This window comes from Pinus tabuliformis, chromosome Q, assembly GCF_031772625.1.
Source record: "Pinus tabuliformis cultivar Carrire ecotype Pingquan chromosome Q, CPIR1, whole genome shotgun sequence".
NCBI classification, from domain to species: domain Eukaryota; kingdom Viridiplantae; phylum Streptophyta; class Pinopsida; order Pinales; family Pinaceae; genus Pinus; species Pinus tabuliformis.
The window spans coordinates 1,361,330,205-1,361,338,021 of record NC_142296.1 but is presented as its reverse complement, the minus strand read 5'-3'; the positions used below and the strand labels follow the sequence as shown (position 1 = coordinate 1,361,338,021).

The 7,817-nt window shown below is 35.7% G+C and overlaps 1 pseudogene; it reads right to left on the bottom strand.

Moving 5' to 3' along the window:
* Window positions 1-5,482: 5,482 nt before the first annotated feature.
* LOC149224980 (uncharacterized) lies at window positions 5,483-6,326 on the bottom strand (annotated as a pseudogene).
* Between the last annotated feature and the right edge of the window lie 1,491 nt (window positions 6,327-7,817).

Sequence of the window (7,817 nt, the reverse complement as noted above, 5' to 3'; positions counted from 1 at the left end):
TACTTTCTTTTCTAGACTTGAGACAGTCATTTAAGTTTCAGGTTGTTGTATGTGACTATGCCATGGGTGCAGTCTTTTTGCAATGTGGTAAGCCCATTTCTTTTCATTCATAAATTTTCAATGATAAAGTGTTTAAGTTGCAGTGACAAAGGCACTTCCATTGGATGGGTTTCCTTCCACTATTCCACTCACTCAAAAGGTATAATAAAGGTATAAGCGACAAGTTTGTTGATGTACTTTCTAAGCCTATAACTTGTATAACTACTTTCCTCAAGCATTATTTTGTTTTACATGAAAGTTATGTTCATAAAAATACAAAGATTTATATTCAAGCTTGAGTCAAAGGAATCAAGTGGAGGAATTTGTTTACCATTTGCATCATAATGTATTGTATCATCTTGGTAAGAAGGATGTTGCTACTGATAATAACATGGACAAGGCTAAAGAGTTCATTGAATGAATCCAAATGGTACATAAAACAATGCAAGAACAGCTTGAAAAGGTTAAAGGCAAGTACACAAAAAGGCGCGACAAGAATCATGGAGATCACAAGTTCCAATTCAGTGATCAATGGAGCAAGATTGGAAAGGTGAGGGAACTGTACCCTCACCTTCTAGTCAATTGAAACTGATCTTTTGGGGTTTAAAAGACTTCCAGTGGGGAGGAGTGATTAGGTGCTCAAAATTATGCTCAAAAATCAAAGCGTCAAAATTTTGTTAAACTTAGCTTCAGATCGAAGAGATTCCAACAGTGTGAACGGAACTCAAATCTGAGCTCATTTGCAAAAGTTAAAGCAAGTCAAATTTGAGGTTTGACTTGCTCACATGGGAGGATTGGATGATGTGGCAAGGTCCTTCAGCGAATGGGGAAGCGCCAAGTGGTAGGTTTCCATTGGACCCCACATTTCATAAATTGCATATCGCAGGTGGGTCATGTTAATGAATCAACCCCAAGCAAGGTTAGGGTTGTGATGCGATAAATCACAATCGCACTTCGCAACAGGGAACACATTGCAAAAATCGTCCCCCAATGTACCCGGTTTGCAATGTGATAATCGCAATCACACACCACAGAAGGCAAAGTCCCGCATTATGTTACCCGCCAGTTCTCCACCAATTACGTTTTGCGAAATGATCCCAGGTGCGATGCCACTAAGGGTTACAGTTAATAGTATCGTCGGGTCCACCATATCGCAATTGCAAAATAGCCCCACCACATGCACAGACCATAAGACTGCTGGTCCTTGCTGATTGCAATTTGCGATGGAGCTGTTGGAACTGTCACCTTAACCGTTGGACCTAACCACCATGTGACCACTCAGCCTTAACCGCAAGATAGGCGGGTAAGTTTGCGGGACCACCAATTTCGGCGGAACTACCAGAATCAGCTCCAAATAATGAATTTAATTGGCAGTTAGCCAGATTTGGAGGAGGAAATTGTGGAAAGACTGACAAAAGTCATAAATAAGGCAGTTTTCCACCAAATTGGTTCCAAAAGGAGGCTAGATAGCCATTTTTGAGTATTTTGGACTGATGCAAGCAAGTTTCAAAAGAATTTGAGCATTGTAAACACAGATTTTTACACTTTTGAGCATAATAGAGAGGCCCAAGCCATTGGAAGCTGGACCAAGGAGATGTAGCCCAGGAGGGGCGAACTCCTTTATCATGTGCTTATTGTAATGTGTTTATGATGATGTTCTGTACATGTTTATGTTGTTGTTCGGTTTTTGGTTTCTGTATATTCTAAATTATATCACTTCCAAAACTTGACCACCACTAGTTCCTCCAACAGTTAGAACTACTTTAACTCACCATAACTCAATTTAACTGAATTAAATTGATACAACTGAAATTAACTCAACCTAGGCTCCTAAAATTTAGGAATCATTGCACACAACTGAACTTCATGTCCCTAACTCGAATTAACTAAGCTAGACTCCTATTTTTTAGGAATCAACTCAAGCAAACTGAACTTCAACTCATTAACTCGAATTAAATGTTCTTAACTAAGTGACAAGAGCCATGTCAGCTCATTTAACTCGTCAAAGTTGTCTGTTGATGTGGAATTTCGAATTTCCTCAATTTGATTAAGGAAAAATCAAAATTGAGACTTTCTTGCTTCATTTTCAACAAAATATTTGTCATAATACCGACCTTTGCAACCTTTTAACTCATCAAACCTATGGTGAATTAGGAACGCTTTACTTAAATATTTTTAAGTACAAAAATAAAAGCCTAAAGCAACCCAAGTAATTACTTGCATTTCCAGACGTCTAAGAGACTAATTTGATCTCAAATGAACATTAAGCACCACCACCATCGTATATATGTTAATAGGCATTATATTATGAAGTTCTTGTTACCAAAACTGTAAAGATTAGTCATCCTCTAGCCGGCGTCGTCTCTTCTACATGTCTATCACAAGTTAGGGTTTGGTTGTATTGTTGTTGTTATTACATGGAGTGTAGGAGATCCTATTTCTAGGGTTCGGCATGTTCTGATGAAGGGTTGCATAACTATAGATTTTGCTATGGAAATCAAGCTGTGATTTTGGTTTTGACTGGTACGTTTTCAGCAAGAAATTTGAGCATAGTGGTGTGAAAACTAGTGTGTAATTTCAGCCTAGTGGTCTGAAAACCAATGTGTTTTTTCTTTGTGTGTGCTGTATCCCTGAATTGGGTTTTGACTGGTGCATTTTTAGTAAGAAATTTGAACCTAGTGGTCTGAAAACTAGTGTTTTTTTTATTTGTGTGTCTTGTATCTTCTACCGATTAAGAGCCTTAAGGGTTATGCACTAACCCATGAATGGCATTGAAGGGAACTGCATATCTTTTGTCTCTGAAAGTGAATCCCAAATATCTAAATGTTTTTTTTAGGAACTGATAGTGCACATGTGAAGCTTTTTGGTGCTCAATAGTTTTCAAACTGGGTATCATTGAAATCCCAACCAAAGTGCTCCATTTTACCCAAATGTTGTCCTTAATAGCTCATGCATGGGATTTTTTTTTTAAATATGTTTTTAGAAAACCCGAGTCCTGATTTGATAATCACAGCCAGGGCTTGGGTTTAGTTGATGGAGTCCTCAACATTTTGGGCGTGACAAAATGGACTTACAATATTGTGATTAGGCTTCTATCGATGTGAAATTGACCTGATTTCAAGTGGTATCTGAATACAATATTGTAGAACAAAACCCCCTTTTTAATGGTAAATTTTCAGGCTTAATGTATATATTTTTTAGGAAAGCTACAAAAGAGCTCAAATTTCTCATTTGTTTAACAATGTAGGACTTTTGCTTCATCAAAATCAGGGCATACAAGGGATGGAAAAGGGTCTTAGAAGGTCATCTTGATGTCTCTTTCAACAATAACCTAACATGGTTCCATTCAAAATATGTTTTCTTTTTAAGATATTTAGCTTCTACTCCCAGGGAAGCATCAGATTACAACGTTCTGTCAGCATATGTTATCTCAAGCATTGTTTGTGGTCAACTCAGCTCCCCATCATTGAAATACCAATTGATCTTATTAAACATATGTGCATCAATGCACCTGTGGAAATACAACAGATTGTTGGATCCTTGCAATTGAGGATGATTCACCCATGTTGGTTTAGAATTTTTTGTTTGCATTTGGAAGATAACTTATCGGATGATTAGTAAGTTCGTTAGTGTGCAGGGTGGGTAGTAACACAAAAGTATCCTTCCCGGGGATATAGTCGGTTCATGAGGAGCCCAGAATCAGAAGATACATGATATTTGAACCCCTATCCTCTCACCATTTCCCTCAGCTCGTTATCCACAGATCATGTCCCTAATCACCCATCTTGGGTGTCGCATATCTTAAGAAGAAAGACAGATACAATCCCATGTTATGCACCCCTTCGTTACTGTATCATCCCTCTAAGGTTATTTGCATAATTGTTTGATATCCAAAAAGTTCAATATCATTTTAGCACTCATGATCTCATTTTCTCCATCTTGGATCCGAAGCAATGTTGTTGAATATTTTTAATACTCGGGAATTGTTTGGGTTCCTAGAACTTCATGAAACAACAAGGCCATGCAACTCACAACAAAAATCCTGAAAGGCAGTGAAAAATTCTAAGTTTCAAATGAAAGAATTATGGACTCCTTAAGGTAGTTTGAAATTTAATGGAAAGCATTGAGATGTTAGCCAAGTGATAAATAACACACAAGAAGAAAGTGTTAAGCTCTTTAGACCATCTATCTTCTACACTTAGAAGCATGGACATAAATTGAGTCCTCACATACTGATGAATTAATCAAGAGGTGTGTCATCCATGATCTGGAAACTTTGGTGGAAGATGTTTTTAGCCACCACCCACCTATGGACATCAAGGAGGAATCAGGTCCAATTCAATCGGACCAACCTACCACTGGGAAGTAACCACTTCACAACTGTCCAAGAATAAGGTCAACCTGCTACATGTCTTGGTAGATTTTTTTTCCATTTATTTTTGGTTTTGAAATTCATGCACAGGTTATGACAATTAAATCAATAACTTTTAACCTTCGAACAATTTGTATTTGATGCAAAGCATAGGGGTAAAAGTATCTGAACTACTTGCAAATTTTGGTTTAAATGAACTGATCTACACATGGAAAAATGCACCCTGTCATTCTAAATGTATTGGATCTCTCGTTTGAAATATTTTGAGAAGCTTTTTTCTTATCTAAAACAAATTGACTCTCTCTTATCTTGTAAAAAATTTAATTTGCACACTTGTATTGGTGCATATATTAAAGTTTAAAGTTGTGTAAAGTATTTCCCTTAATTCTTTTTTCAAATAGGGGAGATCAGTCTTGGGTCCTTGCAATCCCACAATACCATATCTATAAGCATAGGGGTCACATTGCATCTCCTTGTTTGTTAACTTGTTCTAGATGTGAAGAAACCCAAAATGTGTTTTGGGTTGTCTTGGCGTATTGTCCAATCTTTGTTTGCACAAGAGTCTGGAATAAATACACGTTGTATATGATAATTGATCTTTGCAAGAAAGAGCGTCTAGACTCTTTTTACCATTATATAAAATTGTAATCCACACAGTTTAATGGACTAGACAATGTTTTATCAAACAATAAAAATTTGGGGTGGATGTTTTAGAATTTAGTAAGAAAAACTCTCTTCGTAAATGAAGAACTTGTGTCCTATTGAGTCAAAATGAGGTCATTGACTACAATATAAATAGGGCCAACATCTTATACATCTAGATAATTTGATAATGATTTTTCCTCCACTAAGTGACCTAATAAAGTGGGTAATTGTCATAATATGCTATTACAAGACTTGGTTAAGGGCATGCCATTAGTTCTCTTCAGTTTCACCAGCAATAAAATATTGCAACATATGAAACAAAAAAAATGCCTTTGTAGCCTCTCCAAGGTGCAGAAAGGGAACAAGAAAAAAATGACATAACGTGAAAATGGAAGTGTCTATATTGAAGCACCATATAGTAAGCATTCATTTTCTTCTGTGTGATCTTGATTGCATCCTAGCTGTCACAAATAGTGGATTAAATTTTGCATTAGATGCATGTTGTGGTCATTCATTCAAGTACAACCTAGGAAAAACTTATCTATAGATTCCTTCTACAGCTGTTAGGTGCATGTTCTTATTAGTGCTCAATCCTAAGAAGTTCTTCATTCCTGAGAAATTTTGCATTGGCACTTGATTTTACATGCCCATCAATGATGACATGCCAGAAGTATTAAAGTTGTTGCTAGTAGCATTTTGAATGCCCATTGGAAGTTGCATACCTGTGGTTGGATTTGTAGGTTACAATACTAGTTGATTCATCATTCCTAAGTTATTTTCATAAGTTGTGTTGTTACGAACCAAGCCTCAGTGTGCTCCTATTGTTCCATTTCCAAGCTTGGTGAGCATATCATAGCTAAGGCCATGAAGTGTTGAATGCTGAATGTTCTAATTGATTCCTATTGGGCTTTCTGAAACATTGTTTCAATTCATGCTCAAAGTGACTATATTTTACAGATTCTGGCTTTGCATTCCAATTAAATCAATCATCCTTTCTTCATTTGAAATATGTGTCAAATTAACCTTAATTTCCTGTTGAGCTTGCAAAAGCACTGAACCTCCCTATACCTGTAGAATTCCTATTACTTACTATTCCCTCACTTTGTCCTTTGTCTTGAATCCTAGTGGCATTTTCAATATTTTAGCCACCAAATACGATTCTAGTTTCTCTACCACTTTGGCTAACACAATTCATTCCTCTCGATCGACTTTGTTGTGCAACACCAAATGTCATCTCACTTGGGACCTCATTCTTATTCCTGAAGCTCATAATGCCATCTTCAGTGCCATTTTTCCGTTGAAAACCCAATACCTACACAGACCCATTGTGCAAGCTCATGGAAACTCCTCCTCCATGACCTTTATTTTGAACCCAAAACTGATTCCTCCACTGTTGTTTGGTAATTTCATTGGTGTTAAATTACTTACATAAATTATCAACCAGGGTTAGTAAATTGATGAAGTGTATGAGAATTGTATATGCTAGAAGTCTTTGTCACTTATTAAATGCCTAAATCAATTTGAGTTATCAAGATGATTATGTTTCTCTATGGTTGTATAAGTAAACCAATTGCTTATATTTAAATGAAATCAATTTTGCTTTCCTTGCTTAAATAGAAATTTCATCCTACTTAAAAGAAACTTCAAACTTGCTTCATAAGATCACACTCACACTTGTTTGAAATAAAATCACTCATACACTTGCTTAAATGAAAATCATTCCTGAAAACTACATTCATTCAAATGGAAATTGTACTTGCCTGAATAAAAATCATAACCCACATTGTTTGAATGAGAATCACACATGTACTTAAATGAAATCACTCTTTGAATTGTACTCATAAATAAATATATCTCTATGAAAATTGTGATTAAAAACTACTGCAATATAGAACTTAAATTCCTATTGCTATTTTGAATTAAGCTCTATCCATATGCATCTGACATCTCTCCTTTCCTTATCAATAAAATGATTAGTTAAAAAATTTCAAATCTATATCTAAAAAACAAAACTTGAACACTTGAATGAATTGAAAAAATCTAAAAGAAATTTGTGCGGAAATACTAATTGTAAATAAACAAAATCCTTATTGTCTCGAGGGGGGCCTCCTACGAGAAGTAGACAATGTTATAAAGCTTTCACGAAATGATTATTCACGCATTGGAATGCAGAACAAGCAATGGAGTTCAAATAGAGTCTTGTATTTTCAACAACAGAGTTTTTCCAACAATAATCACAACCCCCCCCCCCCCCAATCAAATAGATTACAGTGGTTTTATAGATCTTTGAAGCAACTATAAATTCAAAATTTCATTGTGTTTGGTCAATTTAGTTGTGTGCTAAATTGCTACATTAATTATCAATCCGGGAGTCGTAAACTGATGAAGTGTGGCGCACTATATGTGCAAGATAGCCTATTTCTTATATTTTTGTCATTTTTTAGTTTTTTATTTTGTTTTGGGGGGTTTTTTTTATAATGTGAATGGAATTCCTATTCCCTAAGTCTCTAGAAGGCAAGAATGGTTATAGATTTTAAGGCGATTGTGTCCTCTGTAATGGTTCCCAAACTTAACACTTCAGAAGGTCTTAGAACATACCAGTGATGAAAGTATTACTTGAACAACAATGAAAATCTGTTGCTATTTAAAACAAGTAAATAATGTGCTATTATCTAAACAAGTAAATAATGAACTACTGATCATGAAACTATCATCTCTACTACTGTCTAAATACAGAAAAATGATTTAAGCTACTGCACTC